At 41.0% G+C, this 19,769-nt stretch overlaps 1 protein-coding gene across 1 annotated transcript in view; it reads right to left on the bottom strand.

Moving 5' to 3' along the window:
- LOC138670345 (interleukin-1 receptor type 2-like) overlaps positions 1–19,769 on the bottom strand; it is a 90,122-nt gene that overhangs the window by 53,202 nt on the left and 17,151 nt on the right. The gene's annotated exons all lie outside the window — the stretch shown is intronic.

The following is a 19,769-nucleotide window of genomic DNA, read 5'->3' on the forward strand; positions in this document are numbered from 1 at the left end:
CGCTGAGCGCCGCGGTGATCGGGTGCGGGTGTCAGCTGTATATGACAGCTGACACCCCGCAGCAATGCCCACGATCGGCGCTATCGCCGATCGCGGGCATTTAACCCCTCTGATGCCGCTGTCAGTAGTGACAGCGGCATAAAGGGGGATCGCGCAGGGACGGGGGCTCCCTGCGCTCTCCCACCGGAGCAACGCAATGAGATCGCATTGCTCCGGTGACCCGGAAGGAGTCCCCGGATCCAAGATGGCCGCCGGACTCCTTCCGGGTCATGAAGTGACCTGGCTAGCCGGCGCCTGCTGAGAGCAGGCGCTGGAAAGCCAGCTAAGCTGCCTGTCAGATCGTTGATCTGACAGTGTGCTATGCACAGTGTCAGATCAACGATCTGATCTAATACAGAGATGTCCCACCCTGGGACAATGTTAGAAAGTAAAAAAAAAAAAAAATAGAATGTGTAAAAAAAAATTTAAAAAAATCCCCAAATAAAAAAAAAAACATTTCCCAATAAATCCATTTATTTATGTAAAAAAAAAAAAACAATAAATGTACACATATTTGGTATCGCCGCGTCCGTAACGACCCGCTCTATAAAACTATCCCACTAGTTAACAACTTCAGTGAACACCGCAAAAAAAAAAAAAAAAAAACAAGGCAAAAAACAACGCTTTATTATCATACAGGCGAACAAAAAGTGGAATAACACGCGATCAAAACGACGGATATAAATAACCATGGTACCGCTGAAAACGTCATCTTGTCCCGCAAAAAAAAAGCCACAATACAGCATCATCAGCAGAAAAATAAAAAAGTTATAGCTCTCAGAATAATGCGATGCAAAAACAATTATTTTTTTATATAAAATAGTTTTTATTGTGTAAAAGCGCCAAAACATAAAAAAAATTACATAAATGAGGTATCGCTGTAAACGTACTGACCCGAAGAATAAAACTGCTTTATCCATTTTACCACACGTGGAACGGTATAAACGCCCCCCCTAAAAGAAATTCAGGAATAGCTGGTTTTTGTTCATTCCGCCTCCCAAAAATCGGAATAAAAAGCGATCAAAAAATGTCATCTGCCCGAAAATGTTACCAATAAAAACGTCAACTCGTCCCGCAAAAAACAAGACCTCATATGACTCTGTGGGCCAAAATATGGATAAATTATAGCTCTCAAAATGTGGTGATGCAAAAACTATCTTTTGCAATAAAAAGCGTCTTTTAGTGTGTGACAGCTGCCAATCATAAAAATCCGCCAAAAAAACGCTATAAAAGTAAATCAAACCCCCCTTCATCACCCCCTTAGTTAGGGAAAAATAATAAAATGTAAAAAAATGTATTTATTTCCATTTTCCCATTAGTGCTAGGGTTAGGGCTAGGGTTAGGGCTAGGGTTAGGGCTAGGGCTAGGGTTAGGGCTAGGGTTAGGGCTAGGGTTAAGGCTAGGGCTAGGGTTATGGTTAGGGCTAGGGTTAGGGTTGGGGTTAGGGTTTCAGTTATAATTGGGGGTTTCCACTGTTTAGGCACATCAGGGGCTCTCCAAACGCGACATGGCGTCCGATCTCAATTCCAGCCAATTCTGCTTTGAAAAAGTAAAACAGGGCTCCTTCCCTTCCGAGTTCTCCTGTGTGCCCAAACAGTGGTTCCCCCCAACATATGGGGTATCAGCGTTCTCAGGACAAGTTGGACAACAACTTTTGGGGTCCAATTTGTCCTGTTACTCTTGGGAAAATAAAAACATAGGGGATAAAATATCATTTTCGTGGAAAAAAAAATATTTTTTATTTTCACGGCTCTGCGTTATAAACTGTAGTGAAACACTTGTTGGTTCAAAGCTCTCACAACACATCTAGATAAGTTCCTTTGGGGGTCTAGTTTCCAATATGGGGTCACTTGTGGGGGGTTTCTACTGTTTAGGTACATCAGGGGCTCTGCAAATGCAACATTACGCCTGCAGACCAATCCATCCAAGTCTGCATTTCAAATGGCGCTCCTTCCCTTTCGAGCTCTGCCGTGCACCCAAACAGTGGTTCCCCCCAACATATGGAGTATCAGCGTTCTCAGGACAAGTTGGACAACAACTTTTGGGGTCCAATTTGTCCTGTTACCCTTGGGAAAATAAAAACATAGGGGATAAAATATCATTTTCGTGGAAAAAAAAATATTTTTTATTTTCACGGCTCTGCGTTATAAACTGTAGTGAAACACTTGTTGGTTCAAAGCTCTCACAACACATCTAGATAAGTTCCTTGGGGGGTCTAGTTTCCAATATGGGGTCACTTGTGGTGGGTTTCTACTGTTTAGGTACATCAGGGGCTCTGCAAATGCAACATGACACCTGCAGTCCATTCCATCTAAGTCTGCATTTCAAACGGTGCTCCCTCCCTTCCGAGCTCTGCCATGCACTCAAACGGTGGTTCCCCCCCACATGTGGGGTACCAGCGTACTCAGGACAAATTGGACAATAACATTTGTGGTCCAATTTCTCCTGTTACCCTTGGGAAAAAAAAATTGCGTGCTAAAACATCATTTTGTGGAAAGAAAAAATGATTTTTTAATTTTCACAATGCTACATTCTAAACTTTAGTGAAACAATTGGGGGTTAAAAGTGCTCACCACACATCTAGATAAGTTCCTTAGGGGGTCTTCTTTCCAAAATGAGGTCACTTGTGGGGGGTTTCCACTGTTAAGGCACGTCAGGGGCTCTCCAAATGCGACATGGCGTCCGATCTCAATTCCAGCCAATTTTGCATTGAAAAGTCAAATGGCACTCCTTCCCTTCCGAGCTCTGCCATGCGCTCAAACAGTGGTTTATCCCCATATATGAAGTATCGACGTACTCAGGACAAATTGCACAACAACTTTTGGGGTCCAATTTATCCTTTTACCCTTGGGAAAATAAAAAATTTGGGGCAAAAAGATCATTTTTTGTGAAAATTAATATACATTTATTTTACGGCTCTACATTATAAACTTCTGTGAAGCACTTGGAGGTTCAAAGTGCTCACCACACATCTAGATTAGTTCCTTAGGGGGTCTACTTTCCAAAATGGTGTCACTTGTGGGGGTTTCCACTGTTTAGGCACATCAGGGGCTCTCCAATCGTGACATGGGCTCCGATCTCAATTCCAGCAAATCTTGCATTGAAAAGTCAAATGGCGCTCCTTCCCTTCAGAGCTCTGCCATGTGCCCAAACAGTGGTTTACAAACAGTGGTTTACCCCCACATATGGGGTATCGGCGTACTCAGGACAAATTGTACAATGACTTTTGTGGTCCAATTTCTCCTGTTACCCTTGGTAAAATGAAACAAATTGGACCTGAAGTAAAAATTTTGTGAAAAAAAGTTAAATGTTCAATTTTTTTAAACATTCAAAAAATTCCTGTGAAGCACCTGAAGGGTTAATAAACTTTTTGAATGTGGTTTTGAGTACCTTGAGGGGTGCAGTTTTTAGAATGGTGTCACTTTTGGGCATTTTCTGTCATATAGACCCCTCAAAGTCACTTCAAGTGTGAGGTGGTCCGTAAAAAAATGGTTTTGCAAATTTTGTTGCAAAAATGAGAAATCGCTGGTCAACTTTTAACCCTTATAACGTCCTAACAAAAAAAAATTATGTTTCCAAAATTGTGCTGATGTAAAGCAGACATGTGGGAAATGTTGTTTATTAACTATATTATGTGATATAACTCTCTAATTTAAGGGCATAAAAACTAAGAGTTTGAAAATTGCTAAATTTTCATAATTTCCGACAAATTTTTGTTTTTTTCACAAATAAATGCAAGTCATATCGAAGAAGTTTTACCACTATCATGAAGTACAATATGTCACGAGAAAACAGTGTCAGAATCACCGGGATCCGTTGAAGCGTTTCAGAGTTATGACCTCATAAAGTGACAGTGGTCAGAATTGTAAAAATTGGCCCTGTCACTTAGGTGAAAACAGGCTTTGGGGTGAAGGGGTTAATATTTTTCAAAAGTGCCAAAAAGAATTTTGACACTGCACATACGGTAATATCAACATGCATAATAATGTTAGCATGATATTTAACAACTTACTAGTGATAAGGGGTATTCTCAAGTTCTTAAACTGCTTTAACTAGTTGAACAGCATGAAAATAAGCAAGTTTGCAATTGACACGCTTTTTCAATCTGCTGTTATTCTCCTGAATTGACAGCTTTTATCTGTCATAGTGAATTGCTGGTTTCCATGGAGCTCAGCCAGTAGTAGTAGCTACATTCCAGGAGCCATGTGCACAGTAGCAGTCACCGTTCTCCTGTCCATTGATCTCTGTACAGCTGCTACCTACTCACTTCCCTCCTCTTCCCCTCTCAGCCCATGACAAGCTGCTGTTATAACTCTTGCAAAATCACAAGCCCACAGCATTGGCTACTCTTACAGCAGTTCTCCTCAGCTTTTGTGTCTGAAGCTTTGTGTTTGCTCATATTCCAGTGATTCTGAGATTGTCTTCCTTAGATACATTGTATTTTACATTAGAGGTAAAATTAGGTGGCTATTTTTTGCATTTTTTATAATATGTGAAAAAATGTAAATTTTCAAAATTCTGAATGTTTACTTCCTTAACCACTTATCACACAAGCCAGTTTTCACTTTCCTGACCAGGCCAAATGTTACAATTCTGAGCAGTATCACTTTATGTAGTAACAGTTCTAAAACGCTTCAATGTATCCCAGTGATTCTGTTTTTTTAATGACACATTGTACTTCATGTTAGTGGTAAATTTAAGCCAATATTTTTTGCATTTATTTGAGAAAATACCAAAATTTGGGCAGACATTTTGAAAATTTCTTAATTTTTATCTTTTAGTTTTAATGCCCTTAAACCAGATAATTATTTCACACAACATAGTTAATAAATAACATATACCACATGTTTACATTACATCAGCATCATTTTTTAAACATCATTTTTTTTTGTTATGAATATTGATGAGCAAACCTGTGGAAGTTCGAGTTCGGCTGAACTTGAGTTAAAAGTATAGTTCGGGTCCAAACTTGACCCCAAATTTGACCTCCAACCCAACAAAAGTCAATAGAAACCTGAACTTTGGTGCTGAAAAATGGCTGTAAAATGGTCATGGTAAGGGCTAGGGGGCTGCAAAGGAGAGCAAAATGCGAGTAAGAGCAGGACAATTGCCCTGCAAACAACTGTGGACATAAAAATGGCTTATGTTGGTCAATAAACATTGAGTTAATTAGTTTACCCAACAGGCTAGGCTAGATAGAATCAATAGAATGGTGTGAGCCTAGACAACTCACAGTCCAAGATCAATGTAAGTAAATGTACACTATTGTTATCAATGCAGTGTGTAAATATCCATCTATTCATTGAAACCTACCCAGAGTTAACCCCTTAACAACCGCCAATAAGCCTTTTAACGGCGGTGGTTAAGGGTACTTAAACCACAGCGGACAGAGGAGAGTGTCCCTGGGTCCTCCTGCATCCCCTCCTGGCCGCCGGCTTCTTCCACCGGTGAGAAAATGGCGGGATCTGCCGGCTGGCAGAGGAAGATTCTTCCGCATGTTTCATTTTGGTCACTGTGATAGATCCTATCACGGTGATCACAATAAAAAAAAAATAGTAAATAACCCCTCCTTTATCACCCCCTTAGATAGGAAAAAATAATAAAATAAAAAAAAGTATGCATTTCCATTTTCCAATTAGGGTTACAGTTGAGATAAACTGACTTGGGCTAAAGTTAGGGTTAGGGCTAGGGTTAGGGTTGGGGCTAAAGTTAGGGTTAGGGTTGGGGCTAAAGTTAGGGTTGGGTTAAGGTTGGGGCTAAAGTTAGGGTTAGAGTTGGGGCTAAAGTTTGGGTTAGGGTTGGGGCTAAAGTTAGGCTTAGATTTGGGGCTAAAGTTAGGGTTAGGGCTAGGGTTGGGGCTAAAGGTAGGGTTAGAGTTGAGATTAGTGTTAGGGTTGGGATTAGGGTTTGGAATAGGGTTAGGGTTGGCATTAGGGTTAGGGTTGGCATTAGGGTAAGGTTTGGGATTAGGGTTAGGTTTGGGATTAGGGTTAAGGTTAGGGTTGGGATTAGGGGTGTATTTGGATTAGGGTTGGGATTAGGGTTAGGTTTGAGGTTAGGGTTGAGATTAGGATTAGGGGTGTGTTGGGCTTAGGGTTTTGATTAGGGTTATGGTTAGGGTTGGGATTAGGGTTAGGGGTGTTTTGGGGTTAGGGTTGTGATTAGGGTTTTGGTTAGGGTTGTGATTAGGATTATGGATCAGGTTGGGATTAGGGTTAGGCGTGTGTTGGGGTTAGGGTGGGAGTTAGAATTGGGGGATTTCTACTGTTTAGGTACATCACGGGGTCTTCTAATGCGACAGCCAATTTTGCACTCAAAAAGTCAAATGGTGCTCCCTCCCTTCTGAGCTCTGCCGTGCACCCAAACAGTGGTTTACCCCCACATATGGGGCATCAGCATTCTCAGGACTAATTGGACAACAACTTTTGGGGTCCAGTTTCTCCTGTTACCCTTGAAAAAAAATGAAGGTTAAAAAATCATTTTTGTCGAAAAAAATGATTTTTTATTTTCATGGCTCTGCGTCAAACTTCTGTGAAGCACTTGGGCGCTCAAAATGCTCATCACATATCTAGATAAGTTCCTTGGGAGGTCTAGTTTCCAATATAGGGTCACTTGTGGGGGGTTTCGGCTGTTTAGGTACATCAGGGGCTCTGTAAATGCATGGTGATGCCTGCAGACCAATCCATCTAAGTCTGCATTCCAAACGGCGCTCCTTCCCTTCCGAGCTCTGCCGTGCGCCCAAACAGTGGTTCCCCCCACGTATGGGGTATCAGCGTACTCAGGACAAATTAGACAACAACTTTTGGGGTCCAATTTGTCCTGTTACCCTTGGAAAAAAATTGCGGGCTAAAAGATAATTTTGTGGAAATAAAAAATGATTTTTTTAATTTTCACGGCTCTACATTTCAAACTTTAGTGAAACAATTGGGGTTAAAAGTGCTCACCACACATCTAAGTAAGTTCCTTAGGGGGTCTTCTTTCCAAAATGGGGTGACTTATGGGGGGTTTCCACTGTTTAGGCACATCAGGGGCACTCCAAATGGGACATGGGTTCCGATCTCAATTCCAGCCAATTTTGCATTGAAAAGTCAAACGGCTCTCCTTCCCTTCCAAGCTCTGCCATGCGCTCAAACAGTGGTTTACCCCCATATATGGGTATCAGCGTTCTCAGGACAAATTGCACAACAACTTTTGGGGTCCAATTTGTCCTGTTACCCTTGGGAAAATAAAAAAATTGGGGTGAAAAATCATTTTTTTTTTGTGAAGAAAATATGATTTTTTTATGGCTCTGCATTATAAACTTCTGTGAAGCACTTGGAGGTTGAAAGTGCTCACCACACATCTAGATTAGTTCCATAGGGGGTCTACTATCCAAAGTGGTGTCACTTGTGGGGGGCTTGAGGAAGGTGTGTGACCGAAACGCGCGTCGGGGTGGACGCACGGACCCGGGGGAAGTTATACACATCACTCTTTACTAAGAAGGTAACGTACATTCCAATGTCTAATTGCCGTACAGGCTATTTAGCTTGATCGCCATGTGGCATGCAGGGCAATGATCTATAATGATATTCAGCATTGTGCACTTATGCATCTGCTATGGGATGGCATCGCTATCTGTACGGATGATTTGCTATTTAGACATTTGGTTTGGGTAAGCTTTAGTCTTTCTCATAAGCTGATTATGTATACATGTGTTTTCTTTCCTCGGCTCTTTGCGCCTTTGGTACTATTTGGATCAATGCGGTGTTAGTGTGCACCATGTGCCATCCTACTTCACCTGTTTTGTATTGTCTCATGTCAGGAATCCCTGACTGCTGCCACCAATTTGTCAGGAATCCCACCGTGACCGTCACCCCTACGTCACGGATTGGGGTGACTTTAGGCCAACAGACGGCTATCACATGTGCAGGGGGGCTTATCTTAATTATCCCTCCACTGCTAACAATGTGATGAAAAAACACACACAAGGCTATTGCTTACAGCAGGGGCTTATTTTAGCTATCCCACTGCTCTTCAATATACCACAAACTGCAGGGATTTATGTATATCCCGCTTACAGTTCCACTTAAAACTTGCAGCTCTCTGGCGCCCCCCTTACTCTCAGGTCAGATGAGGTACTGCACCTGGGGTAATTAGTCGCCAGAAAGGCTGCCTGCTATGTACTGGCTATTGGGCACGCTGCAGCGACGCGATAAACTACTCCCACTCAGGCAGGAACAATAATTATCAACGCCGCAGTCGCTACAGCATCACCCAAAAGTCTGCACACTATCGCTGCCACCAGCTTCCATTAAGCGGGTCCAAAGCTAACCCAAAAACCACAGTAGCGTAATTCCCTTCAGGAGACTTAGGGTACGTTTAGAGCATGGAGAAAGAATCTAGTACCGTATATACTCGAGTATAAGCCGAGATTTTCAGCCCAAATTTTTGGGCTGAAAGTGCCCCCCTCGGCTTATACTCGAGTCACGGTAGTGGTGGGGTCGGCGGGTGAGGGGGAGAGGGCGCTGAGGTATACTTACCTAGTCCCAGCGATCCTCGCGCTGTCCCTGCCTTCCTCCCCGTCTTCTGTGCTGCAGCGTCTTCCCCTCTTCAGCGGTCACGTGGGACCGCTCATTAGAGATATGAATAAGCGGCTCCACCTCCCATAGGGGCGGAGCCGCCTATTCATTTCTCTAATCAGCGGTGCCGGTGACCGCTGACAGGAAGATGCTGCAGCACAGAAGACGGGGAGGAAGGCAGGGACAGCGCGAGGATCGCTGGGACTAGGTAAGTATGTTATATTCACCTGTCCGCGTTCCAGCCGCCGGGCGTCGCTCCATCTTCCCGGCGTCTGCGCTCTGACTGTTCAGGCAGAGGGCGCGATGACGCATATAGTGTGCGCGGCGCCCTCTGCCTGATCAGTCAGAGCAGAGACGCCGGGAAGATGGAGGCGCCGGGACCGGACGCTGGGAGCTGCAATCAAGGGAGGTGAGTATGTGGTTGTTGTTTTTTATTGCAGCAGCAGCAGCGGCAGCACAGATTTATGTGCAGCATCTATGGGGGCAGTATGAACGGCACACAGCACTATATGGGGGCAGTATGAACAGCACACAGCACTATATGGGGGCAGTATGAACGGCACACAGCACTATATGGGGGCAGTATGAACGGCACACAGCACTATATGGGGGCAGTATGAACGGCACACAGCACTATATGGGGGCAGTATGAACGGCACACAGCACTATATGGGGGCAGTATGAACGGCACACAGCACTATATGGGGGCAGTATGAACGGCACACAGCACTATATGGGGGCAGTATGAACGGCACACAGCACTATATGGGGGCAGTATGAACGGCACACAGCACTATATGGGGGCAGTATGAACGGCACACAGCACTATATGAGGCATCTGTGCAGCATCTATGGGGGCAGTATGAACGGCACACAGCACTATATGGGGGCAGTATGAACGGCACACAGCACTATATGGGGCATCTGTGCAGCATCTATGGGGGCAGTATGAACGGCACACAGCACTATATGGGGCATCTGTGCAGCATCTATGGGGCAGTATGAACGGCACACAGCACTATATGGGGCATCTGTGCAGCATCTATGGGGCAATATGAACGGTGCAGAGCACTATATGGCACAGCTATGGGGAAATAATGATCTATTTTTATTTTTGAAATTCACCGGTAAATGCTACATTTCCACCCTAGGCTTATACTCGAGTCAATAAGTTTTCCCAGTTTTTTGTGGCAAAATTAGGGGGGTCGGCTTATACTCGGGTCGGCTTATACTCGAGTATATACGGTATATTAATTATTATACTCCATAAAGTTTAGGCAGTGTTTTATCAAAATATTTTACAAGGATGTTACAAATGAGACAATTGCAAATATGTACAGGGTAATTATAAAAAAAACAAGGATTACATGAGAATAACACTTACATGTGTTCAAAGCATTGCAGGCAACCAGGCTAGTGAAGTTTCCATACGTCCCAGCTCATTGGACGTGCTCAGGGCTCTCCAGGAAAAAAGACAAGAAGACTGTGCTGGGGATCTTGGCAGACAGTTATAGCTTCAGCCTGTAACATCCCAGAAATGGATTGGATCACCTCGTCCCTCCTACCTCTTCAGTTAACTAATTTTACCCTAACCTATATCTAATTTCTATAACTCCGCTACAAAACATGTCATAGTCATAACAAACCCAGCATTCATCCCGGATTAACGTGGGCATTCTAATGAGATCAAATATGTCCTATCTGGGATACATATTTACAGAGAAATCCCTACTTCTTTACCAGATGGAGTTAGAAGCCCGTGTTTCGAGGGATGGGTAGATCCACCGAGGGAGATTAAGAATATATATTTTCGCGTTCTTATCTTAAATGGTTTGCCTAATATATTACAAAAACAGAACAAAGAACTTTCATGGATTCTGGAAATGTCTAATCCAGTTATAGCTAGAGAAGAGTTGGAGCCTTCCCAAGCGATCGTAAATTCCTTTCTTCAATAAAACTCCCCCCAGTACATTGGCAAGGCAGCTCTTGGCTGAGCGAAAGGGAAGGGGGCTTTTTAGCCCACAGCCTGCTAGCAAGAGAAACTACTTATATGATATTTCATACCATATCGTGACATCTCATAATACTGTTTTTATGTTAATAAAGTTTTTTTTATATTATTTTCAATACGGACTTTGAGGTCGTTTCTTTCGGGTCCTTGTGACTCATGCTTTGTTCTCTAATTTAAGGGCATACAAACTAAAAGTTTAAAAATTGCTAAATTTTATATTTTTTTGCCAAATTTCCATTTTTTTCACAAATAAACGCAAGTCAAATCGAAGAAATTTTATGACTATCATAAAGTACAATATGTCATGAGAAAACAGTCTCAGAATCACCAGGATCCGTTGAAGCATTTCAGAGTTATGACCTCATAAAGTGACAGTGGTTAGAATTGAAAAAAATGTCCTGGTCAGTAAGTTGAAAATGGGCTTCGGGGTGAAGGGGTTAAGGGCATAAAAATTCAAAGTTTGAAAAATTGTAAAATTTTCGCCATATTTTAGTTTTTTATCATAAATAATCGCAAGTAATATTGAAGAAATGTTACCACTAACATGAAGTACAATATGTCATGAAAAAACATTCTCAGAATCAGCGGGATCTGTTAAAGCATTCCAGAGTTATAGCCTCATAAAGTGACAATGGTCAGAATTGCAAAAATTGGCTCTGTCATTAAATACCAAATTGGCTCTGTCAAAAAGGGGTTAAATCACATTAGTAAGAAAAGCAGACAGTTTTGAGCTGGTGTTATTATTTTTAAAAGGGGACAATATCCAGAAATGTTCCCAGCCTATTAATAACAGCACACAGCTGTCTGTATAGCCTTTACTGGATATTAAAAGGGGGACCAAAAAATTATGTATGGCCCCTTATTTTTAATAAACAACTGAGAGCAAGCAGACAGTTGGGGCTGTTGTTAATCTGGGAAGAGGCCAATATCCATAAAGGTTCCCAGCCTATAAATATCAGATCACAGCTGTTTTTTCTATCCTTTACTGGTTATTTATAATGATGTGGGGGTCCCCATACTTTTATTAACCAGCAAAGGTTAAACAGACAGCTGAAGGCTGATTTTAAAAGTTTTTTTTCTACCACTAATGTTTTTTTAGCCCAAAGTTTTTATTTTTTTATAAGGGCTAATAGGTAAAAATGGGCAGCATAATTTACTGTGCAATTTCTCTTGAGTGCACCAATACCCTACATGTAATTGGGAACTACTTTTCGGGCACAGTTGAAAGCTCAGAAGGGAAGGTGCGCCATATTACAGTCCAGATTTTGTTATGGTTAGTGGGTGCCATGACCCACTGGAAGAGCCCCTGAGGAGCCAGGACAGCAGAACCCTCACATAAGTGACCTCAATTTGCAAACTACTCCTCTTAATAAACTCATCTAAGAATGCAGTAATCACATTGACAACACAAGTGTGTCACAGAGTTTCATACCATTTGGGAGTGTAGAAAAAATAATTACATTTTTACAACAATTTTATTTTATCTCCAAATTTTACATTTTCCCTTGTGGAAATAGGTAAAAATGGCATCACAATTTGTGACACAATTTCTGCTGAATGTGGAAGTACCCCATATGTGGCTGTACAGTACTGCTTAGCCACATGGCGCAAATAGGGAGGGAAAGAGAGCGATTTGACTCCTGGAGAATATATTATCATACAGAATAGTTTGCGAACTCCATATATAAAGCCCTTAAGTGCTAGATAAGCACGATCCCCTCTCAAGTGACCCCATTTTGGAAATTACGCATCTTTGGGAATTTACAGGTGCAGTGATGATTTTGACTCCATGGGTATCTTCCAGAAACAAGCAACAGTGGTTGTTGCCAAATTAAAATTGCAAATCTGCCAGTGTAGTGCCCAATACATTCTAGTGCCTGTACATTATGCCCAGCTTGTTCTTCTGGAGACACACACCTGTATATGAAGCAGACTCACATTGCTACAGAAATGCAAAACATGTCGATGCTAAATGTGGTTTAAGCACACTGTGGGACTCAGAAGGGAGAGAGGATTTGGATTTGGGAGCACAGCATTCGCTGGATATATCTGGGGGAACGAGAAGCCATTTCACTTTTCCAGAGCTTTTGTGATACCAGTAATGTGGAAGTCCCATATATATCCATTGACAGATGAAGGACCTGAGTGTGGACTTGCTTTTTTGTGGATTGAGTTGAAGCTTTTATTGGGAACATTTTAGATAACATTTTGGATCACATTTATTCGGCACTCTACGCTGAGCACTTACATCAGGGTTTCCATCTAAATCTCTGAATGATGTGATTCAGATGAAACCCCCAATGGTTACATTCAGTAAAAGGAGGCAGCAGAGATAGTATGGACTCTGTCTAGCTTCTGTTCAGTGGAATCCTTTTTTTCCAGAGGTGTTCACAACTGTGGCCGACCGTGATTTTATGTATGCTTAGAAAGACGGACACTAGTGGATCATAGGCCAGATAGAGTGCACAGTGTCTCCATCTGCCTCATTATAGGGAATCTTCTGTCGGGGGTTCCGTGGGAATCATGTATTTCAGAGATTTACACAGAAACCCTGAGATAAGCGCTCAGCGTAGAGTGCAGGATAAATGTGACCCAATCCTTACTGTGATCTTTAGGAGGCAGAATGAACAAATGAACATCAGGTCAAGAATTGTTTTTATTTATTTTTTTACATTATTTCTCATGTGGTACAAGTGATAAAACGGCTTTGTTCTTCAGGTCAGTGTGATTACTGTGATACCAGATTCATATAGTTTTTTATGTTTGGCTGCTATCACACACTCAAGAACGCTCACATGCTCAGTATTCGGTCAGTATTTTACATCAGTATTTGTAAGCCAAAACCAGGAGACTGGTTGACCCGGAAGTCATCATGATGACCTTAGGTTGCCATGGTAACAATCAAGTCCTCAAGATGGCAGCCTTCTAAATTCTGCAATAGCTATCAATTGAGGCATTTAGAGAGTGAAAGGGAATCTCTCAGCAGGATTTTGCTATGTAAGCTGTAGTCAGCATGCAGTAAGGGTTAAAAAACAGATTTCAGCACTGCCTCTCTTATCAAGCTCCTTGCTTTTGTTTGCCTTACATTATTGTTTTAGCACCAGGAGCTTATCATTGCTATAACACAGGAGGTAAGCCACACTCCCTCCTGTGACAGGCAGCTCAGTTTCTGTGGACTTTGTATAACCAGAGCCTGGTGTAGGCTTTTTAAAGGAAACTTGTCTGGTCCCCCATACCCTCCAACCCAGCAGTATTCACTTATTTATTAGTAAATTCCCTGCCTAACCATTACTGTAAAACATTTTTCTGTATATTCTTATATTGTCCTGGTTTCCTATGCTAATGAGGACTTTGACTAGGGCGTGATAACATAATTTGAAGGAGATATCATCATTGCCAGCCCCTGCAAATCTCGCACATGCGTTCCACACATTTTGGCAGCATTGCTGCACCTCTACAGCCAGGTGTACGCTTCCTGGCTTCAGAGGTGCACTGCGCATGACCGGAAGCCATCTTCTGAACATCTGGTCATGTGCATTGCACCTCTGAAGCTGGGTGTACACTTCCACAAGTGACCCTATTTGAAAACTGTACCCTCACAAGGAATCTATTTAGAGGTTTGGAGAGCATATTCAACCTAACGGTGCTTCGCGGAATATTGATACATTGGACAGTTTAACTTAAAATTTAAATTTTTTCCCCATAAAATGTTGCTTTAGCCCCAAATTTTTCATTTTCACATTGATAATGAGAAAATGGACCACCTAATTTGTTGTGCAATTTCTCCTGAGTACCCCAATGCTCAATGTATTGGGAAAAACTACTCTTTCGGTACACAGTAGAGCTAAAAAAGTGCCGTTTTGAGAAGAAAGCTTTGCTCATATGGTTTGTGGGCACCATGCTACATTTGTAGAGACCTTGTACTGCCAGAAGAGCAGTAACTCCTCCACACATGATCCAATTTTGAAAACTAAACTACTCAAGAAATTCATCTAGGGATGTGGTAAGTATATTGAACCCACAGGTGCTTCACAGAATGTTATAGCATTGGGACGTGAAAATTAAACATTATGTTTTTTACATGAAAATGCTGTTTAGCCCCAAGTTTTAAATTTTCACAAAGAATAATAGGAATAAATGGAACCAAACACTTATAAAGCAATTTCTTCTAAAACCAGCAATACCCTACATGTGGTCATACATTTCTTTTGAGCATAGTATAGAGCTCAGAAGAGATGGAGTGATATTTGATGTTTAGGGAGCAGAGTTTTCTGGAGCAGTTTGTGGACACCATTTGTAAAGCCCGTAAGCATCCAAAACAGCAGAAATCCACAAAAGGTGACCCCATTTTGCAAGTGACACTCAGGGAAATCATCTAAGAGTGAAGTGACCACACTGGCATTTTCCAAAAATTAGTGCATAGATGGATGTTTCAGAGCGAAAATGACAAATATACCATTTTATCGCTTCCGGATATGTGCCACATAGATTATAAGGGCAGTCCAGGAGCTAACAACTGACAACTTATCTCAATATAATATTGGTGTGGTGAGGGTCTGACACTCATCCCGATCAGCTGAAACTACTCCATCAGCGGTCTGAACTAAGGCGAGCTACACACTGCGCTTGTGGTTAATTCGGTCAGGAGGTATGTGCCCATCAGTGTACATTACATTGTTATGATGGATCCCACCGCATCTGTCCATCACTGTAAAGAGAAGTACAGTATATCACATGGTATACATTTCTTTACAGTGTCTCCCTGTATTGGAAAATTCAATCTGCTGCACTTTCCTTTCAAATAATTTTTATTAAGCATTTTGAAATTTAATATTGTGTTTTGTAGATAATCATATATTCAACTTTCAAGGAAATAAGGGTGGGGAGAGGGCGGGAGGTGAGGGAAGTGGGAATGGGAAAAGGGTAAGAGAAAAATTGTGGACATGCTGTCCAGTCATAACAGAATTTGATTAATTATTAACAATTATTAACAGGTTAACATATATTACCTTCACAGGTATACATTAATTGTCACCTTTCCTTTTAATGTGGTAAGTTGGGATATACCTCAACCCATTTCTTCCATTTCCTATCATATTTCTTATAATAGTTGTTTGCTATTGCAAAGTTTTCTTCATATGCTTTATGTAGGTTAATTTGGTCTATGATTTCAGTAAAGGCTGGTAAAATTGGATTTTTCCAATGGAATGCTATAATTTGTTTAACCACTAAACAAATGTGGATTATAATAGGTCTCGCATTTGTGTCAATGCTTTCCCATTGTGAAGACAACAAGGCCATTGCTGGGGTAACTATGATGTTATCTTTTAATATTTTGTTGATTAGTTTTGTGGCCTGTCTCCATAAGGGTTTCACCTTTGGACACTTCCAAAACATATGTAGCAAACTTCCGTATTCTCCACATTCTCTCCAGCACAGGGGAGACCCTCCCGATGGCAGGTGGGAGAGGCGAGCCGGAGTGAAGTACCACCTTGTGATGATTTTAAAATATGCTTCTTGTAGTGTCATGCAAATATTTGATGCATAGGTGAAATGGATCGCGTTTTCCCACTGTTCTGGAGTAAATGTCGTGTTCAAATCATTTTCCCATTTATTCATGTAAGATAGCTTGTCAAATTTTGTGTCGTTGTTGAACCACCGATAAATTTGCTTATTACTCCAAAATAAGTAATGTTTGGGGTTTTTTAATAAATTAGTAGTAGCTTCGGAGATTTTTGGTTTTTTAATGATAAAATTTTGGGCTTGTTCTTTCAGTGTCATATAAGGAAAAAAGGCTGAGGAGGGAATGTTAAATTTTTCTTTCAAGGAGATGAAACTGATAAATTTAACCCCATCATGAATATCGCTTAATTTTAGGATCCCTTTTTCTCGCCACATGGGAGAGGGGTCAGCGTTTTGGGTAAGCGTAATAATATCTATAGGGGTATTGTAGAGTAGAATTTTCTTGTTGGATCCTCTTTTCCTTTTAGAAAGTTTGTCCCATGCATATATAATGGAAGAGAAAATAGGGTGTTTAACGTGAATATTGTTGGTTCTGTTTAGAATATGGTTGAAGACTAATTCTTTGGGAGGTTTATTATGATTGTGGGTAATTTCTAGATCAAGCCAATTTGGATAGTCCTCTTGCATGAACCAATATTGGCTTTGTTTGATAAGGTTTGATAAGTATAAGGCGGTTATATTGGGTAGGCCTATACCCCCAAATTCTTTGCATTTATATAATATGTTTGTGGGTATTCGGGCCCTTTTTTTATTCCAGATGAACAAATTAATTGTGGATTGTATACTAGTTAGATAAGATGTGTTGACTTTTAGGGGGAGTGTTCTTAGTATATAAGAGATTTTTGGGATGATAAAAATTTTGATAACCAATATTCTACCCCACCATGATAGGTCTTTTGTACCAAAGAAATTAAGGTCATTGTTAATTGTCTCTAAGAGTTTGTCCAGATTTTTCTTCATTATTGCCTCAAGGTTTTTTGAGATGATCGTGCCTAGATATTCTAAGTCCCCCTCTGACCAGCTTAGTGAAGATATATTCTCAATTTTCTTTGTTTCTAAGTCGCTCAAATAAAATGGCAAGATTTTTTATTTATTTTCGTTAATCTTAAAAAAGGAAATATTTGAGAACGCTTTAAGGGTTTTTTGCAGTTCTGTGATTGATTTGTAAGGATCAGTCAGGGTAAATATCAGGTCGTCGGCAAAAAGGCCAATCTTATACTGACGTGTTTGTGTTTTCAAACCTTTTATGTTATTGTTTTGTCTGATCGATTGCGCCAATGGTTCCATTGACAGTATAAAAAGAAGTGGAGAAAGGGGGCAACCTTGTCTTGTACCATTTGATATGTCAAATAGTGCAGAAGAATAATTGTTAGTATATATTCTGGCTTTTGGCCTACAGTAAAGTGCCATGATGCTGTTAATATATTTTTCATTAAAACCAAATTTACTTAGAACTGATGTTAGATAGAGCCAATTTAGGCGGTCAAAAGCCTTTTCGGCATCTAAAGTTATAATTACCGTTGGCAATTTAGAGGAGTGTATCAGTTTGATTGAATTAATCAGTCTTCTAGTGCCATCTGTCGCTTGACGACCTTTGATAAAACCGATCTGATCCCCATTTATCAATGATGGTAGGTAGGATTTGAGCCTATTCGCTATTAATTTGGAGTATATCTTCAAATCTGCATTTATGAGGGAAATTGGTCTGTAATTATTTACAAGAGTCAGGTCGGAATTGTGTTTGGGGATCAATATTATTGTGGATTCTAACATTTCTTCTGGGAAATTTCCTGAGGAACTAGCTATATTAAAGATTTTTTGTAAGTGTGGGGAAAGTATTTTGGTGAAGGATTTGTAGTATTCATTCCCGAAACCGTCCGGGCCTGGTGATTTAAAATCTTTGAGTTGAAGAATGGTCTTTTCAATTTCTTCTTGGGAGAATGGGGAAGTTAGGTTTTCTAAATCGTCATGGGTCAGTTTGGGGAGTTCAATTGTGGACAAGAATTTTTCAATGTCAGAGGTATTGGGTTTTGGGGTAGAAGTTTGTGACTGTAAATTGTATAATTTATTATAAAAATCAGCGAAGGAATTAGCTATGTCTTGAGGATGAGATACCGTTATTCCATTTTGGTTCTTTATTCTGTTGATCCTACTTGATTGTCTAGTCTTTTTCTCCAAACAATTTTATTGGGATTTTCAACTTTAACAAGAAAGGGTAAGTAAGGAAGGGATGGAAAGGAAGAGTGGGATATGGAGGTAGGGAAAAAGATAAACCCCTATAGCAATAGGGGAGACAGGCAATCAAATAGTCGATTAATGTGACATAATAGCTTAAAACTAAGTAACATAGTAATCTATGAAAATAGCATAAGTAATGCTTCGTGGAGGGTCGCTAAGTAAACACCTATTACTGTCGTAAAACAGAATGATACAGTAAACCATAAAACTGATATGAGTAATGCTATGTGCGGGTTCGCATACTAAACTAAGTGTTTGAGGGTAGGCTATAAAAATGACATGCATGATACTTTATGTAGATTCACTGAGTAAGCAGTTAGATACCGGTAATTAGTAGAATATGAATGTGAGTGCCCGTCATGGACTCTAAGCTTAATATAACGTAGATAGTAGCTTATCGTGTGCGGGATCGCCTCCTGTTGATCCCGTGGCAAGGGACGCAACCCTTGAAACAAAATGCAGTGACATAAGAATGCAATGATATACATGTTATTGGAACTTTAAGCTTGATGTATGATAAATGGTAGCTTGTCCTGAAAGGGAGCACCCGTGGGTGATCCTGTGACTGTGTGGGCAGTAAAAAAGTCTGGCTCAATATCAAGGCTAAATAATGGGAAGAAATATAATTGTCATAATAATTATATATGCTTTTATGTATAAGATGGGACTACAAGTCAAGAAGGACCAATGGAGGCTCTAGAAGGGTTCAGACCATGTCGCTGCAGAAAGGTCATACCCTCCTCCGGCGTTGCAATATGTACAGTACCGGAGTGAAGTTTCACCGAGAGAGTGGAGGAGGGTGACCATGAATAAGTAAAATGGGATCTCCGGAGCTCCTGTGTGATGAATGAAAAATCTCGTCGCTTTTTCAAAGTGTCTTTAGACAGGTCTCTGAAGAATGTAAGGTGGCCATATGAGGAGAGCAAAAAGCTTTTTTCGGAGGAGAGGTCAAACAGTTTACCCCTAATCCAGGTTGGGAAGAAGGAGACAATAATGTCTCTTGGCACGTCTGGTGGGAGGGACACGGGTCTTTTGATTCGGTAGATTCTTTCTATTATATTGGGATCGTTGACATCAGGGAAGAATTTAGAGAGCATTTTATGAATATAATATTTCAAGTGGGGAGGTTTAACAGATTCCGGGGCCCCCATAATTTTCACGTTACTTCTACGTCTATGATCTTCGAGAGTCGCCAAATTACATTTGAGTGAGTCTATGTCTCTTTGCAGGCTTTCTAGTAAGGCTGAGGACATAGGAGGGGTTGGAGGGAGATCCGAGTGGGGAAAATCACTACCCTCAGGGGAAAGGTCCTCCATACTGCTGTCTGAAGAGTGTACAGAGGGTTCGTATGAATCATGTGTTGGTGAGGAATGATCGCTGAGGGAGGATCTTGAGGAAGA

This window comes from Ranitomeya imitator, chromosome 3 (genome assembly GCF_032444005.1).
Source record: "Ranitomeya imitator isolate aRanImi1 chromosome 3, aRanImi1.pri, whole genome shotgun sequence".
Classification (NCBI taxonomy): domain Eukaryota; kingdom Metazoa; phylum Chordata; class Amphibia; order Anura; family Dendrobatidae; genus Ranitomeya; species Ranitomeya imitator.